Below are 24,507 nucleotides of genomic sequence, written 5' to 3' on the forward strand. Positions count from 1 at the left end.
GTCTTTGGTGTCTCCAGAACGTGTCTGTAAAGTTTCAGCTCAAAGCACCCATCAGATTATTTTTTAGACCTTTCAGAGTGTAGGAATTTTCTGCTTTAAACACATTGTGGTTGTTTTTGTTGCCTGTGTCTTTAATGCTAGCTCTCCCCGCCCACCGTTCCCTTGTGCCTATCAGGCCCCATTTACACCAATACATTTTCGTTTTAAAAAGCATACGTTTTGCTAAGGTTAAGCCATCTATACCACACTACGCCCCAGTTTTCGAGCGCCAACACTGAGCTTTTTGTAAATGCTGAAGAGGCTGTTTTCATTCTAGAAAACACTGCTGCTCCGTCTCAGTGTGGTTGGGGAAAACAGAGACATCTGAAAACGGAGGCGGGGCTGCAGACATTTGCAGGGGTTAAAGTAAAAAGAAAATCCTGCGCCTGAACGTTTCATGAAAAGAAAATAAGAAGTGCGGTGCTCCTTTTTTTAGGTCCCTAGGAAACGACTGAATCAGCTGGTCTATTGTGCGCGAGTCATTTTACTGTCATTGTTATAATTGTAATTTTTAATAAAATAGTGGACAAGTGGTCTCTGTTTCAAGTTATCCAGAGCTGTATGACTTTACAGATCTTGAAAAATCACATATTCGAGATCTGTAAAGTCATACAGCTCTGGATTATTCGAAAGAGCGACCACTAGTCTTTCCTCCATCATTAAAAGTTTGCTGTAGTCGCCTTGACAACACAAACCCTGCTGCCACCACAACAGAATCCCTGCAGTGCTTTCATTTGATTGAAGAATGAAAAAGAGGCGACTGATGTAACAAGCTTTTTTTGCTCGAGCACACAGTGCGCAGCGGCAAAACGTGAGGTGCGCATGGCGCATAAGCAGCGTGAGTGTAAAACACTCGCAGCCGTTAGTAAACCATTTAAAAGATGCCCCGCCTCAACGGGAAAAACGCATTCGCTATGATCGGTCCCTCATGCAGCCAAACTTTAAAAATATATAAAATAATATTTTTAATTGTTTAACTGATACCATTAATAGGTTACAAACGCACCCTTTCGGTTAACGGTTAATCGATTATTTTGAGCATCCCTAATTAAACTGCATGCACTGGCTCTAAAATATTATTATTTTTTCCCTCACGGCCGCAAGCCGGAGATCCAGCACAGTGTTGGAATACTTTAAGCCCTGCATTCGGGGCTGATTGGGGCTTTTTTCAATATTAAGTAGCCTACACACAGTTCAGTCTTGCATCCTTTCCTTGTAAGTCCAGACTACGCAAGTTTTGATTTGGAAAACTTTTTTGACATTGAGATGAAATTGTACATTTTTACATTGTTGAAATAGAAACGGTTATTAAAAGTGTAATATTTTTAAATGTGAAATTTTTATTTGTGTGTATATATAGTCAGTGAAACATTTTTCAGTGTTTATTAAACTAACTTGCTCATCGTCTGTTTTCTTTTAAAGTCTTTCAATTTTATATTAAGCCTTGAAGGGCAAATAATTTATTTCATAGGGCATATAATCGATAATTCTATTAAAGTAATTTATATATAATTTAAGAAATATCACTATATTAATTACAGGTGACGCGGTGGCGCGGTAGGCAGTGCTGTTGCCTCACAGCAAGAAGGTCGCTAGTTCGAGTCTCGGCTGGGTCAGATGGCATTACTGTGTGGAGTTTGCATGTTCTCCTCGCGTTCGCATGGGTTTCTTTCACAGACCAAAGACATGTGATACAGGTGAATTGGGTAGGCTAAATTGTCCGTAGTGTATGAGTGTGAATGAGTGTGTATGAATGTTTTCCAGTGATGGGTTGTGGCTGCAAGGGCATTCGCTGCGTAAAATATGTGCTGGATAAGTTGGCGGTTCATTCCGCTGTGGCGACCCCGGAATAATAAAGGGACTAAGACAAAAATAAAATGAATGAATGAATGAATAAATGAATGAATTATTATTAATTACATATATTAACAGCTGCACTGGACAAAATATTTAGCACAGCCTTGTATGCCTTGATTTGAACAAGAAAAAATATTTAATCTAAAACATTAAAAAAATGTTATAGAAAGGAAATATTTATCTTTCTCAAGCATCAACATATCATTACAACACCATTTTGTTTTATTGTTATGATAAGCAGACATATTTGTTGAAAAGTAATGCTTCAATTGATGATCTGCCAGATAGAACCTTACAGTTCCAAGTGGAAAATGACTTTGCCAATGGTCTGCATTTGCCCTGTTTATATTATGCCAATTAGCAAATTTAAGGAAATGTTGATAATTTACACAGAGTACATTTAGGGTCTCTGTCATGTTAACGTATGAAAGAGAACTGTTACACACATGTTGTTTGCTATATGGAATGCAAAAACTTTGAACCTCAATATCTCAATATCATTTAGAATGCAGACAGAACCTTATAATTGAAATAAAAAAAAATATATATATAAATAAAAAAGTGACGATATTTCAGCCAATTGTAAAATACATTTTTAATTAATTCCCCCTCAGACCATCCAATATCTAGGCGACTTAATCTAGAACATTAAAGAAGATTTTAGCAGACCCCAGCGTCTTTAGTAATTCATAATATGCAAGCAAAAGTGTTCAAGCTGTGACTAATAAAAATTTACAATAAAACCTTTCTTTTAACACAAAGCAAGATATTTTAAAGAATGTCAGAAACTGGTAACCATGGACCATTCCATTTGAATGGTATTTGTTTTTTCTACCATGGATGTCAATGGTTACAGGTTCCTAACATTCTTTAAAATATTTATGTAAAGAATAAAAATAAAAAGTCAAGAGTAAATGAATGAAAATGACTATTTTCATTTTGGGTGAACTATCCCCTTAAGTTTCAGTAAGTGTTAGGTATTTTAAAAGAATTCAAAGACCACAAAGCTAGCCATATCACCCGTTTTGTAGAAAAGCAAACACTGTGCATTCAAACAAACAAAAGAAATCTTATTATTGCTTCTATAGTTGTCAATTATACATATGTTTTTTAATTTTTTTTTTATTTTAAATTTAGCTTTTTTTAAATTAATACAGAATCTAAGCAACAAACTAACTAAAGTAAAACATACACACAGTATATACAAATAAATAAATAAATAAATACAAATAAATAAATGCATAAATAAATAAATGCATAAATAAGTAAATAAATAAATAGGGAGGACATACAGTACAAGCCAAAGGGGATGAACCATTTCGTCATACAATTCAAAAATGGATTCTGATTCTTTTCAAATAATTCACCCTTTCCTCTTAAAAAACATGTGATCTTCTCCAGTGATATACAGTTACAAACTTCTGAGATCCATAGTCCAATTGATAATGTCTGTTTACCATTTAATAGCAATAAACTTTTTTTTAGCTATCATCAATAACATTTCAGTATGCTTAACAGCAAGATTATGCAGTATAACACGTTTAATCTGGTAGCAAAAATTAAACTGCAAGTGGCCTGGTTCAGTTTCCCCCCACAGCCTGCGCCTATAATATTATTCACAAGCCGAGGCGAGAAATCAGTGCAACTCTGTAAAGATGAAGGGGGCTATTGTTGAACACCACCCGCTCCAACCAGAAAGACAACAGAGAAACACACCCTGCAACACAAAGCCAGCATCTATAACATCCCTAACCCTCCGAGATACAACAACTCCTCCAGGCCAACGAGAGCAAGGCCATCAGTAACACACACACACACACACACACACACATTATTAAAAACACCCTGTGTCCTTTTTGCATAACGTAAATCTAAAAGCTATGCTGTGATGTTCATGCAAATGATATGAACTATACGCTCAGCCGAATGGAAATCTGCATAAACTGACACTGATGGTTTAAGGAGATTGATAGAAAATGCCACACATACTTTTTTTTAAGTTCATGCAAATATTTATAAACTGGTGGGATTTTTCATTTGAATACAGAAAAAGCAAAGAGGATGCATTTTTTTTATTAATAAATAACTCAAAGATTCTGAATATGGGTTTCAAAACCAAAGTGAATTACACATAAATTGGCTTGATAGATTTGCATGTATACACTACTGGTTAAAAGTTTAGGGCAGTTTTAAAATATTTAAAAATAAGCTTATCCTGCTCACCAAAGCTGCATTTATTTAATCAAAATTACAGTACAAATTGTGAAATGTTATTGCACTATAAAATAACTGTTTAAATGTAGTTAATAATTTAATTTAATAATTTATTCTAGTGATTTTAAAGATGAATTTTCAGCTTCATTATGCCAGTCTTCGGAGTCACATGATCCTTCAGAAATCACTCTAATATTAATTATTATATTAATGGTAATAATAATAATAAAGAAATATTTACTGGAGTAATCATTTTATTTGAAACTATGTTAATGGATATTTAACAATTTAACAATTTACATTTATTTTTACATTTTATAAATGTCACCTTGATGAACAGAATAATTTTAACAAAATTAATAAAAAAAAATACCGGTACTATATATACACACACATTTATATTAATAATTCATATTATATAAATTATATATATATACATACATACATACATACATACATACATACATACATACATACATACATACATACATACATACATACATACATACATACACACACACACACGCACAAGCACACGCACAAGCAAACATTCCTTACAGAAATGTAATGAAACATTTTTCTAAAATTAATACAAGCACCTATTTAACACAAAAATACTAAGTACAAGCTAACGTATTACGCAAGCACAAACTTTTATTTTAAATGCAAGTACTCATTTAACAACACTAGTTACAGCCTCTATAAATAGCATCTGTAAAAAGTGAAATTTCAAGAGATAGCGCTCAAAAAAATGATAATTTATGCAGCCTGCCTAGTCTCAAACCGTTTTTAAATTTTTTTCTTCTGTTAATTACGAAAGTTATTTTGAAAACTTTAATACTGACTTCCATAGCAGGGAAAATAAATATCAGAATATAAATAAAACAGAACAGAAGTCAATGGTTACAGGTTTCCAACGTTTTGCAAAGAAATCTTCTTTAGTGGTGTTCAACAGAATAAAGAAAGGTTTGATAAAAGTAACGAGTGCATAAATGATGATACTTTTCATTTTTGGGTGAACTGTCAAGGGGCAAGTTTAAACAGATTTTATTTTGGTCATGTCCAATCATGTTGGATGAGAGGAAAAAAATATCCAAGAAAAGTTCTTAAATGCTGATTTCATATCTCTAACAAAATCATTATTCAGCAATTGTAAACAATACAAAATGTAAAAAACTCATTATTAGCATATTTTAGAAAAATGATTTTTATCTTTGTAGACTCGATTGACTTGTTGCATGTTCAGACTACTTATTATTATTATTTTTTTTTATGTAGAAGAAAATTTACAGTGTTCCACACAATCACTACTATTAGCTTTCCACCATTTCCATGCCTCCAACAGCACATTGATGGAGATGATGGTCACTTAAAGAGATCCTTTTCAGTTTTAGGTGAACTACAGTTAAATCAGAATTATTAGCCCCCCTTTGAATTTTGTTTTCTTTTTTTAAATATTCCCTAAATTATGTCTAACAGAAAAAAGAAATTTTCAAAGTATGTCTGATAATTTGTTTTCCTTCTTAAAAAAGTATTCTTTGTTTTATTTTGGCTAGAATAAAAGTAGTTTTTAGTTAAAAAAAAAAACAAAAACATTTTAAGGTCAATATTATTAGCCACTTCAATAGCCCCTTTAGCTATATATTTTTTTCAATAGTCTACAGAATAAACCATCATTATACAGTAACTTGCCTAATTATCCGAACCTGCCTAGTTAACCTAATTAACCTAGTTAAGCCTTTTAAAATGTAACTTCAAGCTGTATAGAAGTGTCTTGAAGAATATCTAGTCAAATATCATTTACTGTCATCATGGATGACAAAGATAAAATAAATCAGTTATTAGAGATAAGCTATTAAAACTATAATGTTTAGAAATGTGTTGACAAAATCATCTGTTAAACAGAAATTGAGGGAAAAAAAATAAACAGGGGTCTGTGGAGAGGTAAGCGTGATCGAACACCCAATAAGGGGGGAGAACATGCTAGGAGCCCGGCGGCTAATCAGCGGGTCAATCAGAAATGATAAATAACACCTCTTTCTAGTGATTGGGCCGGAGAGACTCCCTTTTTAAGGAGAACGAGAGGAGCAGTCAGGAGAGGAAAGAGTACACACACACACAGACACAGCCTGCAAGTGCTGTGCATAAATATAATAAAATATATTGCTTACCTGATATCGCCGACCCCTTCTTCTTCTTCCCACACAACAACGAACTTTACTACAGGGTCTAATAATTCTGACTCATGTCAAGTGTATGTCGTCATTTTCTCACCTATAAGCTTGTTTGTTGAACACAAAAGACGACATTTGGAAAAAGCTGGAAAATGGTAACCGTTGACATTCATAATAGAAAAAAATACTCTGATAGTCAATAGTTACCATTTTTTTGCTTTCTCCAATTGTTATCATTTGAGTTCAACAACAGAACACCGATCATAAAGGTCATTTTGTGTGAACTATCCCTTTAAATAAAGCAGTGTTCCAGTCCCTTTACTGACTCCCAACTCAATAATACTATAGCAACCGATGCAGCCACACAGCAGAAGGTAAACACACTAATCTGATTTGATGACTAGCAATGTGAACACGAGGCTTAAAAAGCACTGCTGCAACTACCTCAGGATTTCCACACGTTATTTGACCAAAGAAGCAGTGTTGAAACAAACTTGTGATTCACTGCTGAGAGACCACGCCAAATATGAAAATCTGTGAGGCAACTGCGGATTAAACAATTAAATGTATGCAGACTAACTCAGGTTTGGTCATGTTCCACTGGTCTAAGGCGAGAGAGTAATCATTAACAGATTAAACAAACCACACAGAATGGTCTACTAAAAAAAAATCTATATAATTTTAAATCTACAAATGTTGTCTTTCCTGGTGACCACAACTGCTTTTAAAAATGTGAAGACCATGGTTGGGTGAAAAGATGAAATGCTCGAAGAAAAGTGTTCTTAGGCTTTGAGAGAAGCTCATTAGTACAATACAAATACCTCAATACTCATTGTAAACGGGAGATCGCTGTATCCGATTTTCAAGCTTGCCGGACCGGTCTATCTGCTTTCTTAAGCATAAGCTCTCTGCGCGCACGTGTGTGTGTAGTTGGACATAACAAGAGTAAGACTGTGGTTATGTTCGGAATGAAATGCTAGCTTGGTAATTACAGAAAATTATGAAAATGAAAGTATACACTACTTAGTATACAAACTATTTAAAAAACTATTTCAAAAAGGAAGTTAAAAAGGGAGAAGCAGTGTAATGTTATGTAAATGTAATGTAATGTGTATTTATATAGCGCATTTATTGTGTATGGCCATACACCCAAAGCGCTTCACAATCATGAGGGGGGTCTCTCCACACCACCACCAGTGTGCAGCATCCACTTGGATGATGCGACGGCTGCCACAGGACAACGGCGCCAGTGCGCTCACCACACACCAGCTATTGGTGGAGTGGAGAGACAGTGATAGAGCCAATTCAGTGGACGGGGATGATTGGGAGGCCATGATCGTAAGGGCCGATAGAGGGACTTTGGCCAGGACACCGGGGTTACACCCCTACTCTTTTCACAAGAAGTGCCATGGGATTTTTAATGACCACAGAGAGTCAGGACCTCGGTTTAACGTCTCATCCGAAAGACGGCGCCCACTGACAGTGTAGTGTCCCCTTCACTTTTACTGGGGCATTAGGACTCACTTAGACCTCAGGTTGAGCGCCCCCTGCTGGCCTCACTAACACCACTTCCAACAGCAACCTAGTGTTCCCTAGTGGTCTCCCATCCAGGTACTAACCAGGCTCAGCCCTGCTTAGCTTTAGTGAGTAACCGGTCTTGGGCTGCAGGGTGATATGGCTGTGGCGCAGTAGGTAGTGCTGTTGCCTCACAGCAAGAAGGTCACTGGGTGACTGGTTCGATTCTCAGCTCAGTTGGCGTTTCTATGTGGAGTTTGCATGTTCTCCCCGTGTTCGCGCAGGTTTCCTTCCGGGTGCTTCCGTTTCCCCCACAGTCCAAAGACATGCGGTACATGTGAATTGGGTAGTCTAAATTGTCCGTAGTGTATGAGTGTGTGTGTTTGTGGATGTTTCCCCGAGATGGGTTGTCGCTGTAAGGGTATCTGCTGCGTAAAAATGTGCTGGATAAGTTGGCGGTTCATTCCACTTTGGCGACCCCAGGTTAATAAAGGGACTAAACCGACAAGAAAATAAATGAATGAATTAAGTTAAAAAGAAAAGGATTTTTTTAGGAAAGCTGTTAATTATTAAATACAGAACTAGAGGATTACTTGATATTTAATACTTTATATTTATAATTTCAATATGTTGTCTCTAAAGTGTGCGAAATTTAAATTTATAAATGTTTATTTTGCTATGGCGAATAACAGAAATTAAATCCTGTAATGTTGTTCTGTTGGCTTCATCGAACATGGACATTCAGCATGCACTTGGGCGGTTTGCTGCCGAGTGTGATGCGGCTTGGATGAGAATCAGCACCTCCAAGTTCAAGGCCATGGTGCTCCACCAGAAAAAGATGGTTGGCCATCTTCAGGTTGGAGGAAAGTCCTTACCCCAGGAGGAGGAGTTCTAGTATCTCAGGGTTTTGTTCATGAGTGAGGGAAGGATGAAACGGCCGATTGGTGCAGCAGCAGCAGTAATGCGGCCGATGTACCAGTCTGTTGTGGTAAAGAAGGAGCTGTGCCGAAAGGCAAAGCTTTCAATTTATCGGTCAATCTACGTTCCTACTCTCACCTATGGTCACAAGCTTTGGGTCATGACCGAAAGGACAAAATCTCTGATACAAGCGGCTGAAATGAATTTACTTCGAAGGGTTGCAGGGCGCACTCTTATAGATAGGGTGAGGAGCTCTGACACATTTGGGAGGAGCTCGGAGTAGAGCCGCTGCTCCTCCACATCGAGAGAAGTCAGCGGAGGTGGCTCGGGCATCTGTTTCGGAAGCCTCCTGGACGCCTACCTTGGGAGGTCTTCTAGGTATGTCCCACCGGGAAGAGGCCTCGTTGAAGACCGAGGACACACTGGAGAGACCATGTCTCTCGGCTGGCCTGGGAATGCCATCGGGATCCCCCCCGGAGAAACTGGAGAAAGTGTCTAGGGAGAGGGAAGTCCGGGGTAGCGCTCCTCCTCATACTTTAGCCTCCACATCAATTTTCCTGCAAGCAAAGAAGGTCAAGGTGCTCCAGGATAGGCCAGCCTAATCACTAGATACAAACGTTATTGAACTTGTCTGGGGTAAAATAAATCCAGAGAATCTGGATGAACTCTGGGAGACCTACAAGAGTGCTTTCTTTGCCATTCCAGATGACTTAAGTTATTGAGTCATAACAGAGATGTATGCAGCCAGTTCTCCAAGCTCATGAGAGTCAAACACAATACTCATTCTTTTTCCACTGCACCATGACTTTATATTCTATACTGGACATTATTTCTGTTAAGCGACAAAACCTTTGTCTAAGCCAAGTCAGACCTTACTGTTCTAATTAAATAATTAAAAATCAAGGCATGATCATATTTTATTTATGTAAAATAAGCGTAATCTAGAGACCTTTGCCTTTCATATAAGCCACTTCTGATACCAAATGATCAACTAGAAGTCAAATTATTATTTGTTGTGGTTGGATAGGTGACATGTTTTTTGCTCAGTGAGTGCCCCTTTTTCAGATGAGATGTTAAACCGAGGTCCTGACTATGTGGTCGTTAAAAATTCCATCATGGCCTCCTAACCATACCCATATCATAGTTGGCTTCATCACTCTCTCTCCTCTCCACCAATCAGATGTGTGTGGTGTGTGATCTGGCGCAATATGGCTGCCGTCACATCATCTAGGTGGATGCTGCACACTAGTGGTGGATGAGAAGATTTCCCCCAAAATTTGTAAAGCCATTTGGGTGTCCAGAAAAGCACTATGTAATTGTAAGGCATTATTCATTATTATTATTATTATTATTATTATTATTATTATTATTATTATTATTATTATTATATAAAACCCAATAAAAAGTAAGTAAAGTAAAAAGTCTCTTTTAGTTCTTCAAAATAGCAACGCACCAGCAGTGTGCCTCAACACACCTCTTTTTTTAAGACCAGAACTCCTATGGGCGCACATATAAGCGCAAATGCATTTGCTATTTAAACAACGTGGTGCAAAACATCAAAATTACTCTTGCATCGAGCTGAAACTAGCAAATAACATTTGCGTTGCACCTTGCGCCAGGTGTATGATAGGGCCATTAAAATAAATTAGTTTTAAATTCAGTTTTACATGAGTTACTTGATTTTGTAATATGACTGGCAAAAAAATGAGATGATTGAAATTAACTAATTTTACAGACTACATTAGTACTCACCATATACTGTACCGAGGTAGTGAGTATGCTATTATAACAGCGTTTCAGAGAGAAAAAAACATAATTAACAATTAAATCTCTGCACCTCCTGCTGGCCGAACAAGCCGTACAGGAAATCTTCAATGGCAGTAAAATGTAAAAAATGTGGCCCAAGTACCAGAAACAGTCAAAAGCTGATGATAGAAGAGACAAATACAGTAGACAGAATTTAAACACCCCCGCACCTCCACTGATGTTTCATTGAGAGTCAACCGAATACAGAGTGATGAAAGACGGTCCACAGAAGTGTGTGAATACAAGCGGCTCTGACACAGAACTAGGCCACAAGAAGAATGATCAGGTTAAAGTACTTAATTTGATCTCTTTTTTAGGGTACGTCCTGATTTCTTTAGACCCTATTTTTATATCTACTGTAACTGGCACACAAACAGAGACACACTCACACTAGTGAGCACTCTGCACCTTACCTTGCATTAGAGATTGATTCATGTAACATCATATTCATGTCATCTCGAATACAAGCCACCTGAAATGTAATTCACTAGATGCTGCAGCTGATCTTTCCCATATAGATTTATTTTGTGCTCCAAAATACAGAATTATTGGAATGGAATTTTTGAAGTGCTTTCTGGGCTGCAATTACAGCCAGACCCAATGCTTTTAATTCTAGGATTTTCTGAACAAACACATTTGTTGTTAAACACACAACACAAACTGCTCTCATACAGCTTATCTACAGCCAAGATGTTACTGCTACTGTTTTGGAAAAAAAATAATAAAAAAGTCCTCTACATGTAAACTGTGGCTTGGAGAAATGACTTCTACATTGCATTTGGACTGAATTAGGTACTGTTTGAAAAGAAAACTTCAAAATCTGGAATCCTTTTATCTGTTACCTTAACAAAAACCTTGTGGACTAATGCAACATTTTAATATTCAATTTTATCATATTCTGTTGTTCAAACAGTTTACAGTCTTTGTAAACAATTTCTAGGAATGATTTGTTATGTTGCTGGGTTTTTATTTATTAATAGTATTAGTATTATCTTCTTAAACTTTTTCCCCCTTTTCTTTGCGTATGTAATATATAGACAACAAAACGAAGAATCCTTTTTCCTGAATCTTTGTCTTCAATAATAAATCTTATTAAAAAAAAAAAAAACACACCTGCAACTGTGGTGGCACATCAATATTACGCATTGGCAATCTTAATATTAGTATACAGTATATTCAGGCCCCAAGAGGCCAAAGTGTAAATTAAAATTGAATTGGTTTGATCGGAGAAATGTGAATTTTCTTGTTGATCATGATAAACTATACATCATACACTGTATACATTAGTCGTGTATATTTAAAAAAAAAAATTTTGCTATTTGGTCTGTCACCGACCAATCATTCCCCTTGCTGGCCAGCAGAGGTCATCATCACCGGACTATTGACATTACGTCATCCATTTACACTGATTGCAGACACACCTGACACGCATCCAGCAATCACTCTCCACACACATATAAGCAGCACACACATGCTGCTTCATTGCAAAGTCTTGTTCTGGCTAACACTACTGAGCGTTCTCATCCTTGCCTGCTTTCCCATTGTGATCCTGCTTCATTTACTGACCCAGTCTAGCCTGCCGCCTGCCTTGTATTTTAGCCTGAATCCCGACTTTGATCCTAGCTGCCTGCCTTTGAACTCTAGCCTGCTTACAGACTCTGATACTAGCCGCCTGCCTCTGACCCATGCCTGCATACTTATCCTGTGTTTACCTGCCGCCAGCTCAACGACTACCTACTACTGTGTTTGATGAGAGTTTGCGCACGCACAACATCTGTGTGCTATTGTTTATTAAACTGTGTTTAATAAAAAGACTGCAAATGGATCCCTCTGTGTCAGCCACTTCGTTACATGGTCAGACTTTGGTCTCTGCTAATATTAAGCAGATATTCTCTGCTTTTCACAGATACCAAACATTTACTTGTGTACATATATTGTAAAATCAATGGTCAAATTGAGCTGTTTTTCAGTGCAATAGCAGTTTATTTATAACTCTGGCAATTCTTCTATTTTTAATAAATTACCATAATTGTAAAGCACATATTCTCTGCTTTGCAAATATATCATTTACCTGAAACGTTTACAAATTGTAAAATCAATGGTCGAATATTTATTTATTTATTTTTTATTTTTTGGTGCATGTTGGTTAGGAATGCACTGATCCCGATACTCGGGAATCAGCCAGCTGGTACGGATCCAAATATAATCTTGCACGTGCGCTATATCTGTGTTTATGAGCCAACTAAGCCATTAAGGTAGCCTATTATAGGGTACTAGAACGTTGTTATGGAGGCCTACTATATCCCAAATGTTTTGAAGCCATTCCATAGTTTAATGTAAAGTGCAGCTGAATATTCACATGGTTAAATTCATGTTTACTTCAGTGCTTCCTGCCACAGCGCCTGTCAGTCATTCTCCATTTATTCACAATTCAAGCTGCGTGCTGTTTGTATGGCAATACGAAAAACTCTCAAAGTCTATTTGTATCAATTAGTTTTAATAATCATTAGAGAAATGCATTTCGTTTTGCATTAAATGGGTTCATTTTGACCTGCAACAAGGAGTTCATTGCTGTTTCTAAATCATGTTACGCCGTGTTTGTTAGACAGCAGATCGCATTCACAACACAAACTCTTCACACACAAAGTAGGTTAACCAGAAATTTTAATTAAAAAAGGCTAAACAATACATTGGACAGATCCGCAATACACTGATTTCTTCCCTTTTTGCTGCTCAGTTTTGAAAGTGTCAGCAGATATACCACAGGGCTGCGCGATGTGTCTCAGTGCTTCATTCATGCATCCAGCTGCGCAGACGTGGTGTGCGCCGCTCTGTAAGATTCTCACAATGAGTTTCTGTTTTCTCATCCATCTGACAGTTTATTCTTCCAAGGTGACTACTTTAAGTGCTGCGAATAGTTTGTAAAGCCTGGCTCATTGTGGTCAAAGTAGTTTATTATATTAATAAAAGTAAAACTAACGAGCGCAATATAATTTGTATTAACAGAAAAATGATTTAGCCTAATATAAGCTACTCTGAAACTGTGAAGATTTCACTGTTATTTTATTAGCATTAATATTTCATTTGACAGACTAGTTTGTGTTTTGGTGCTGAAGCATAAACGGACCTGGTTTTGAACTTTCTCTGTCTCACTCATGGCAAGATTTGGCGAGGGATTATTAAGTAAAACTGGCCTCAGTCAGTTTAGTTTAGTCTGTGTCAAACCTGCAGGAAAATATCAGGGTTTGCTAGGGATGGGCGAATCACTCTTAATATCAATCCCAGAGTGGGTATTGGAATCAGATCGTTGCAAGCCTGAAAATACTGATATTTGATGTAAAACTTCTAAAATGTACACTAACATAGACTGCCCCCCTTTTAAAGTGAAGACAAGTCTAGAAATGCAGCATGCATCACATATCGTTCGCTCATGTTGCTCCTTAGTTGTTTTTTCATCATGTGTCCAAGCAGCGCTTTTGGCTACAGTGAATGAGAAATAAAAGAATAACAGACAAAAAAATGTATTTTTTTAGATTATTTTTAATGCATGTTTTTTTTTTTTTTTTTTTTAAGACAGAAGTGTTAAGAAAAAATAAATAAATAAATAAATAAATATATATAAATATAAATATATATATATATATATATATATATATATATATATATATATATATATATATATATATATATATATATATATATAAACACCACTATTACATACTAGATTTTAAAACTCTGCCTGTTCATCTGACAGAAAATAATCATATAAACTAAGAATAGTTTGAGTAGATAGTGAGCAAATTGTGTATAGTTAACCATAATTTATTTGTTATATTATTAACCATAATTTATTTGTTATAATATTATAGTATATAATCTTTTTTAATTATTAAAGTATATTTTACATTTTTATAGTTAATATTCTTTAACTTTACAATTTCTTACTTCTGTTAAACACAAAACAAGAAAATCTGAAGAATATTACCAAAAAAAGCAGTCAATGACATCTATATTAAGAAACAAACAACATCTATTCTGTACGTGTATATGGATATTAATGGCTGCTTTTCCCTACATTCTTTGGTATATCTTCCTGTGTGTTCAACAGAAAAAAAAACTCAGAGGTTTGTTTAAAAAAAAAAAAAAAAAAAAGGCTGATGAGTAAATGATGACAAAATTTTCAACGGTCTCTTTAAACAAGCTTATATTTTGTTAATCAACAGCAGGAAGTAACTAAGTTTCATTCTTTTGAAACAATCCATCAAATTACTCTATTAAGCAGGAACAAGACGGTACAGCTCTCCTTCAAAGAAGTAAATCAAGAGCTTCTGCAGGAAACACACAAAGACAAGAAAATGACTCTCATTCCAGCAAGTCCTAACCAAAAACTTGAAAAGCTTGACAGAAAAGGCATCACTCACAGGTGAGTTTAGTTTATTGCTGCCGTTAAACGACAAGTGTCATCCAAAAATCTTTTTTCCAGCTCGACTAGTCTTTACAGGAGAAACTTTTTTTCCTACACAAACTGTCCAAACAACAAAAACTCCTGCAACTGCACTAATGCCCTCACCGTAGAAGTGGAAATCTGAGACTATCCCATAACAAGTGGCCTCTGTGTAGGTGTTGAGGGTGCGGTTATGACTGAACTTCATTGGCTTCAAACTCAAGCTGCGTTTACCCTAGTAAACTTGATACAGAATGTAATACAGGTTTCCGTTAGGAAAAATAAAAAACATAGGTCCTGTCATCATTAAGCCATAATACATCGTCAAGAGTACTTAAAGGAATAGTTCAGCCACAAATTAAAGATTTACACCATTTACTCACCCTCAAGGTGTTCCAAACCTTAGAGTTCCTTGATACTGCTGAACACAAAACTAAATAACAGTATCCATTTACATCTTTATATATATATATATATATATATATATATATATATATATATATATAAATGAAAGTCTATAATTACTTATCTGCAGCTTTCTTCAAAGTACTTTATTTTTTGTTAAGGTGCACCTATGATACAAATGATCTTTTGGAAGCTGTTTGGAGAGGTGTGTATGCACTGTATAGTGTGTCCATAGATATACTGGAGTGATAGAAAGACAACAAATCGCTTTCTTACTTTCTTGACATTAAAATAGGATCCAAATCCTATTTTATAATAGGATCCTAATCTTATTTTGAGACCCAACGCAATGTGAGGTAGAGGTGCGGTTTCTCTAAACACCAAATTGATTGACAGTCGCGCATTAACATGTGTCCGTATTAACGCATATAATCATATCAACAAGACAGGACATGCAGAAATCTAATGGGATTGAAAGATCTGTTCAGCTTTCTGTGGTCATCATCATCAAATCAAGAATGGGTTTTACAAGTTTGAAAATGTTTTTAAAACGGTGCATGTTTGTAATGAATTACAGCAATTTTACCCTCCCCTAAGGGACATCTTCGTCTTTCTTGTCTGTCACTGTGCTGTTTACCTACACGAAGGCTACACGCATCAGTGAGCAATCTCTTTGGCTCTGACACGCTTGTGAGAATGGTGGGCAGGGAGGAACCAGGTAATTTTCATTAAAGGCATAGGCAACAGCAACAAAGTACACAAAGGTATAATATATAATGATGTTCTGAGCTGAAAATTTACAAACACATTCAGGGAACAAAAAAGACTTATTTTAAATCTTGAAAAGGGGGTAAAACAGGTGCCCTTTAAAGAAAAAGAAAAAAAAAAACTCAAACAGGTTGGTCCCTTTATCACTTTACAGTGGCTTCAAACTTCATTTAAAAACTGGCTGCAATTTAATTAATATATGCACTGCCAGTCTAAAAACACAGTGCAGTACTGTGTTGTTGATATATCATCTTCTTACTTCTTAGTAGATTCAGCAGCTTTGTTCACAATAAATGCAACAAACTCATTTCACAACAGAGTCTGGATTGCTATAAATACACATGATAAGTGCACAACATGCACCAACCATCATTCCAAACTGGGAGGGAGATAAACCAGTTCTTGCATAGAAAGGAGAAAGAAAATAGAATGTTTTTTTTTCAATAGTTTAATGCTAATTAAGTGCCTGGAGTAAGTATTTATAATCATTTTTCTTAGTTTTTCCTCATTTATGACCTTGGACCACAAAACCAGTCATAAGAGTCAATGTTTGAAATTGAGCTCCGTATATACACATCATCTTAAAGCTGATTAAATAAGCTTTCCATTGACATAAACTTTGCTAGGATAGAGCCAAAATCTGGAATTTTAAATTGATATTCAGTTGTTGTTTTTTTCCTTTACTTAAATTGATGGAACCCCACTGACTTCAATTGAATGGCTATGGTTCCATTTAAAAATCTACTTTACTATTCTGATAAAGGGGGGGGGGGGGGGGGTCACATATCTTGGATGGAATTTTTCCAAAACTAAAAGTAAATATTTATGACCTAATGTTTCTCTATAGTGGCTCAGTGGTTACCACTGTTGTCTCACAGCAAGAAGAGTCCTGGGCTAAGAGGCCTTTCTGTGTGGAATTTGGATGCTCCAGCAACTAGATTAACTGAATAAACTAAATTGGCCATAGTGTATGAGTATGTGTGTGTTTCCCCAGCACTGGGGGTTTATGAGTTGGTTTACTCCAAGTGATATTTGCCTGCCATTCTCTGCAATTGTGAAAGAACAATGAAATTTTCATTTTGCACAAACCGGGTGAACAATAATGCCTCATTCACATTAGCAGTGACATTATAGCTTTATAGCTGCCTGTCACTCAAATCTGTGGCGATTGAAACCATTAGTGGGCATTCCCACCTTGAGGTTGCTTGGGTAACGTTTACGATGATATTCACAGAGACCGAATGAGTTTACATGCTGCTGAAAGTAAACATTGTTCAGAGAAAGCACTACATAGGAATGGAATCAGTGCATAAAATGCTTGATTACAAAGATGATTTTGGAAAAAAAAAAAAAAAAAGTGTGTTCTCTGTCATTGTGGCTATTTATCTGCTGCAAACAAATGTTTACAGCACAGAGAATACAACCGGGCTTTGCAGAAGTTGAGAGAAGAACACGTGAGCTCTACTTTGCCTTTACGCTTGACATACCCACTTTGTCGCCAACGGTCAATGTCGCTTGTATAGTCGCCATACCTTACTACTGACAATTTGTGTTTAATTTCTGAAAATTTATAAACAAATTTGAATAAATAAAATTTTTATCTAAATAAATAAAAAAACGCAAATCAAAATCACAATATCTGTTAAAAAAATTAATAAAAATTGCAATTAGATATTTTCCCTAAATCGCATAACCCTACTAGAAACTACTGTTTGTTCGTTTCTACAGCGCCATCTGCTGTTAGAAACTAAGCTCGGAATCCACTAATAAGCATTTTGAAATTCTCCAAATGGATTTTTTACCACAGCTTTACAAAATTCAAAAACTAGAAAAAAAAGAAAAAAAAATTATATATATAATATTTACATATATATATAAATATATTAATATATATTTACACACACTGTAAAATGTCAGAAATTCATGCACATTTACATACAATAACATTATTATATATCATAAAATATAGTCTATATGACATTATCGATGTCACAATCAAATACTGTTTAAATAGTTGCTCTCCCTGAAAGAGAAACCAAATTCCACACTGGAAGAGACTGATATAAAAAAAATTTGAAAAAGTGTGCGAGCTGTCACATTAGTTAAGTGCTTTGATTACCTTACTCAGTGCTGTATTATGATAGGAATGAATGATGAACGAATGTGTCAGAGGAATGTGTCTTTTCAGGAATGAAAAGAATCAAACTAATGTTATTGTTTGATCCAGCAAGCCTGAATAACGTGTCTGAAGTGTGATGTACCAGTTTTACACCTCATGCACCGAAACAACATTAAATGATACATGCTTTCTCATTGCTCCATTAAGTATTTCTTCATCATTACAAATGATGTTGATGTCACAGTGACAAACAAATCAGATATGAAATCGATTCAACTTTTCAAAAAACACAGTGAATTTCTATGGTATGATATCATAACTCAAACTGCTACACTGATGTTAAAACAATACTACAAAAAAACAGACAAATAAATACATGAATAATAAATACATAATATGAATTTTAAAAAAAGAAAAAAACTTTTTTTTTTTTAATGAGTTATGATAAAATATTTGAAATTTTTGCCATCAAATGGAGCCTTATTATCTTTATCCCTACCGCTGCTTCTTAGTCGGTGCTGTTTCACTATAGGCTAGAGCACCCGAGAGGTGAACCCAGAGCTGAAAATACAAACAGCTGATAACAATCAGATTACCTGCAGTGGTTTCAGTCATTCACAGGTGGTTTAATGTTGGTTTTAAAAAAATCTGCCTAAATATTAAATTAGCTCAAAATGCATAAATAAATGCTTTTTTTTATTGCTGATAGAATTTTTTTCTTGGGAACTGGTACATCACAAGAAATACTGTAATCGAAACAATTTTTCTTATATTTGTGTAGCCCTAATTAATCAATTTAAAAAAAATTAATGAATGAAGTTATCGAAACACTAAGCAACAACATTGCATATTAGATTTTTTCTCATATTTTCTGAATATTTGTACAGCCCTATTAAATAAATAAAACTATTTTTAATGAATAAATGAATGAAGTTAACCAAAACACTAAACAAGAATATAGATTTTTGACCATATCTTCCAAATATTTGTGAGGCCCTAAATATAAATATAATATTTTTTTATGAATGAAAGAAGTTAAATTGAAACACTAAATATTTTCAGAGTATTTATGTGGCCCTAATAAATAAAAAAAAAAAAAAACTTGAATGAATGAATAAAAGAATGAACAAATGAATAAAGTCAATCGAAACACTAAACAACAACATTACAAAATAGATTTTTTTACCATGTTTTCTAAATATTTGTGCGACCCTAATAATTAAATAAACTATTTTTTAAATGAATGAGTGAATGAATCAAGAAAGTTAATCGAAACACTAAACAAAAATAATGTATACCAGATTTCTGAATATTCATGCAGCCCTAATAAACAAATAAAAATGGAATGAATGAATTAATGAATAAATGAAGGTAAGAAATAAAGCTAATCGAAAGAATATTGTATAACAGATATGGGGCTCTATTTTGACGGCGTGTCAAAAACCCGCTTTGCGCTGTGGCGCATAGTCTAAAAGGGTTGATTTTATTTTTTTAATGAGTTATAGGTGTGTTTTGAGAATAAACCAATCAGAGTCTCATCTCCCATTCCCTTTAAGAGTCAGTTGCATCTCGACAAGTGGAAAAACTGAGCATTTCACTAGCAAGAAAACAGTGAAACAGAGCATCTGCAGCGCGAGAATGACAGATAAATTAACTTTAACTTTCGCTCTCATGGATAGGGAAACCTTGTACGCACAGACATCAATTAGCTTATAAATAATTCATTTAGTTTGTTAAGCACAAATATTAGTTTCAAAACTATTTCTAAATTCAGTTCTAATTTCCAGCAAACGAATAAATGAACAATAATAACAAAGTGTGGTGAAAAACCTGAGTTATATCCCAATACACATGCTGTGCCCCATATGGTCTAAAACCTGACAGGTGGACAAATCTAAGCTTAAAATAAAATAATATAAATACGCATATAATAAATAATACTGCTAATAATAATAATAATAACACTATACAAAAGCAAATTATCATGAATGAACTGAAAAGGCCCCCCGAGATGAAGAAGGCATTAGGCATTAAGGCAGTGGTTTTTATATTTATGTAGACTAGAAAATAATATATTTTTTAATATTTCATTCCTTTATATTTATGTCCTATATATATCCTTAAAGTTTTAATTCTTTTTCACATGTAAAGATATTTGCGTATTGCTCTACATCTTGTGTGTATTAAGCAGTGTGTAAGGGAGGCGCACAACTAACTTAATTTTAATTAAATTAATAAATAAAACAAAAAAACGAAATTAATTAAGTTAATTTCTGTTGAACTACATGAGCTCCAAGAGATTTCCGTGCAATTCAAAGAGACAAAAATAGTTGATCTATAAATTGTTCAGAATCTTTAATATTTCTTGAATATGTTGACACATTATCAGTAAAACCTTTTTAAAACCTTTTGCCTCTTTTTGTGCAACTTAAAAAACTTCCCTATTTCAATGTTTAAATATCATTTTGTATCACATAAAACCAACCAAAAAATCTCACTCAGACCTTACAAACCAAAACTTTCCTGTCTCTTACAGTAAACAACTGCCAAGAAAAAAAGAGAAGTGGGCTTTTTACATTTATGTAACGAAGAAAAAGAGGTAGCAACAGATCCTATCAACTGCAATGTGTGTGTAACAGATATCACCCAAATTATATTTTTCTTCGAAATAAAATTAAGATGAATGAAACTGATGCATGGATGAACAGCTCACAATAAGTAAATAATAAAAAAATAGGAGTAATTGTCAATTTGATGTCAACTTTATGAAAAACAAGATATAACAATTTATTATAATAAGACCTTCAAGTTAAACCCTAGCTAGCAAATTTATCAAAAGCAACTTTGCGAGTATGACTTCAGTACATGATAGAAAATTAAACAAGCACACACTGTAATACATCCAGGAACAGTGAAACTTGACTAATATAAACATTACTGGGCAATCTTTTGTCTCTTAATAACAGCGCCTACCAGTCCACAAAAGTAGAACGTAAAAGGTTAATGGGTGTAACAAACTTGGCAAGGTCTCATTCATCCCTTCGGCGGAAACTAACTGAACTGTGAGGGAACTTACAAAAGCACTTAGCAAGCGAAATCTTTCACCACATTAACAGTAGAGACGAAGCTCTCCTCTAAGGTTCAGTTAAAACATTATCTGTGGCTCCAAAAGTCCATTCATTTAGCAATTGAAGAGTAAACTTGCACTGTAAAAAATGCTGGGTGCCACACAATTCCTTCATGTAGTCCCGAAGTTAAATTAATGGTTTTTACAAATTTAAATGGATTGAACATATACCAATTCAGTTGTGCCAAAAAATACTTTAGAATTGAGTTGATTCAGCTCATTTTAAATAAGTAGTTTGATCAAGCAGCAATTTTCACAATACATGCTGCCATTAGTTTGAACAAGCAGCAATCATTATTATTATTATTATTATTATTGAGTATACTTTCAATACAAAACACAGCAACTGTACAGTAAACACCATTTAAACGTTAGGCTAAATAACATTTCCAAAAAGGGAGGGTCACCTTCACTCAAGGTCAAAAACTTCTGAAAGCAAGATCACTGACAGTCAGCTACACAAAAAAATGTAAACCAGAGTAAAAATCCACTGCCTCTCCAAATGTAGAATTAAATCAATCACCTATTACAATTTAAAGTATAACTTGTCAACTGGTTTGTGGTAAATAACTAGACAATTGAAAGAAGTTTGAGAAAGGCCCTAGCTACCAAGTTTTTCTAAAGCAACTTAATGCAGTTTGTGAGTGTGACTTCGGCTTATTAAGGAAAATTAAACAAGCACACACTGAAAAATATCTATGAACAGCATAAACAGACATGAAAGCATTAGTTAGAGTTGATTTTTCATTATGATCAACCACACCGCTCTTAAATTAAATGAATATGCCGTTTAAGATGCCCTGGACAAAGTAAGTGGCTTTGACTTCCCATTATAATGTATACAGTACACTTTAAAGAGACAGTTCACCCAAAAATGAAAATTCGGTCATCACTCACTCACCCTTCACCTGGTCCAAACCTGTTTGGCTTTCTTTTGAACTCAAGTTAATATATTTTGAGGACAGCAGGAAACATGTAACCATTGACTTCCATAATATTTGTTTTTAATACTAAATAAGTCAATGATTATCGGTTTTCACCTTTCTATGCGAAAAAAGAAACTAGTAAAAGTTTTAAAACCACATGAGTAAACAGTGAGTTAATTTTCAATATTTGGGTGAACTATCACGTTGTGTCACTTCAGATAACTAATTACAGCAACAGGAAAGAATGGCCAACACAGGAAGACAGCTTTTGTCGACACAGAGATCACTGCACAACATACACAGAATGTCTTTCATTTTAAAATACAAAAGGTTTCAGGAAGAACATTTTAACACCAACCAAACCATTCAACTATACATTAAGGTACTATACACATTAAACGTTCCTGACACAAGCCAATAAATGAACAATAAAAATAGTTCTTCAATATAACTGCTGTGAAAACCCAGTGTTAAACCATCCTTTTTAGGAGTGCAGCAAAAATTATGATAACTGAAGCAGATCTACTATGTAGCCTACTTAATGTAGAGTCTAAAAACAGAAAGGATGGTAAATAAATGTGTTAAGGTAAAGCTGGTCCTATATTCACACATTCAGACTTTCTCCTTAATAATTTCTTTTGAGGAAAATATTATTTGCAAATTCCAAATATCGAAAGCATAGCAGCAAAGCACTATTAAAAGTACAACATTGTTCACAGTCAAATAGACAGAGGTAATGTTGTTTTGAAATCATACTAGCATGTGATTCCAGTACCATGGTAAACAATATAGGGAGCATTGCCACTAATTTAATCAGTACAAAAATGTAAAACTACTTTTACCTCAATAATAAATGTTTGGCTACATGATCCCTTTCTAGTACCTTTAGTCTTCTCTTAATCGTCAACCATCCTCTCATTTTGTATACGTTTGTTGGTGTATCAAATGTACATCATGCAATTTCCTTTATTTGTAAACATTACAAAACATACAGCTTCCATTTACAAAGTCATAGGATACTTATTATGCTTTGGCAATACAAATGTAGTTTTGTAGAAAAAGAACTATGGAAAGACTCACCAAGAAAAAAAATGAGTGCTCGTGCTCTGTCAGAAATTCTTTCAAACGGTTTTGGCACCTTCAGATTCCGACTACCAGGACACACCTGAACAAAAGACAGGAAACGCACGCGATGAGCGTTCAACCAATCGCAGCCTTTTAGGGGCGGGGCCAACAACAGTATAACGTTATTCCTTCATGTCACTTTTCTGATCAAAACCACGTGTGTACATTTTTAATTGCGTAAATTTTACAGTCATCAAACCCAATAAACGACTTTAAAGTCTAACTATTCATCACATAAAACAACGATTTGATTTTCTAAACTATTCACAGCACATTTCTATGTAAGCTACTTTATCTTTTCGAGACGCACCGACCTGTAAAAATGATGCAGCGGGGCTCCTCTGAGCTCTTCAGGTGGGAATGATGTTCTCTCGTCCTGCCCTTCTCCCGAAAACCGACTGTACTTTCGTGTTTCCCCTCAGGTGTTTTGTAGGCTTAACCCAGCCCTCTGAAACAAAGAGTAGGCGCAGGCTGTGTCTCCAAACAAACTGACATGCTTACTTTTTGTATTTGTTTCACATGGTAGGGGCAGTGGGTGTGCCGCTCGTTCTAAGTAGGCAGCACTACGTTTTGAGACACAGCCAGATGACGAGACATCCAGGTAAGCCACTGCTCATTGGACGTGCCTTTTAACCATTTTATGAACGAAAAAACGAAAGAAGTATATAGGTGTATTTATATTGTAATTTTATAGGAACAGTTCACTCAAATATATATTTACTATTTGCCTCAACATCAAATTGCCTCAGTTTCAAAACTATGAGTTTACTTTTTCTGTTGAACAGTTTTTTAATGTTAGAAATCTGTAACCATTGACTTTTTAACATGAAAAACAAATACAATGGAAGTAAACGGTTAAAGGTTTTACAGGTTTTTACGAAAAGTTCAAATAAGTTTGTCTATCTATCTTTCTATCTATCTATCTATCTATCTATCTATCTATCTATCTATCTATCTATCTATCTATCTATCTATCTATCTATCTGTCTGTCTGTCTGTCTGTCTGTCTGTCTCTGTCTGTCTGTCTGTCTGTCCGTCCGTCCGTCCGTCCGTCCGTCCGTCCGTCCATC

The 24,507-nt window shown here is 35.1% G+C and overlaps 1 protein-coding gene across 5 annotated transcripts in view; it reads right to left on the minus strand.

The window, feature by feature from the left end:
- elovl1b (ELOVL fatty acid elongase 1b) overlaps positions 1-23,918 on the minus strand; it is a 57,039-nt gene extending 33,121 nt beyond the window's left edge. For 4 of the 5 annotated variants that reach the window (XR_012386747.1, XM_073915702.1, XM_009305890.5 and 1 more), the window contains exons 1-2: positions 23,752-23,839; positions 23,393-23,477 (exon numbers count right to left, since the gene is read on the minus strand). The gene's annotated coding sequence lies outside the window, so the exon portion shown is untranslated. 5 annotated transcript variants of the gene reach the window in all.
- Positions 23,919-24,507: the final 589 nt, after the last annotated feature.

The sequence above is a fragment of the Danio rerio genome, chromosome 11, assembly GCF_049306965.1.
Source record: "Danio rerio strain Tuebingen ecotype United States chromosome 11, GRCz12tu, whole genome shotgun sequence".
NCBI classification, from domain to species: domain Eukaryota; kingdom Metazoa; phylum Chordata; class Actinopteri; order Cypriniformes; family Danionidae; genus Danio; species Danio rerio.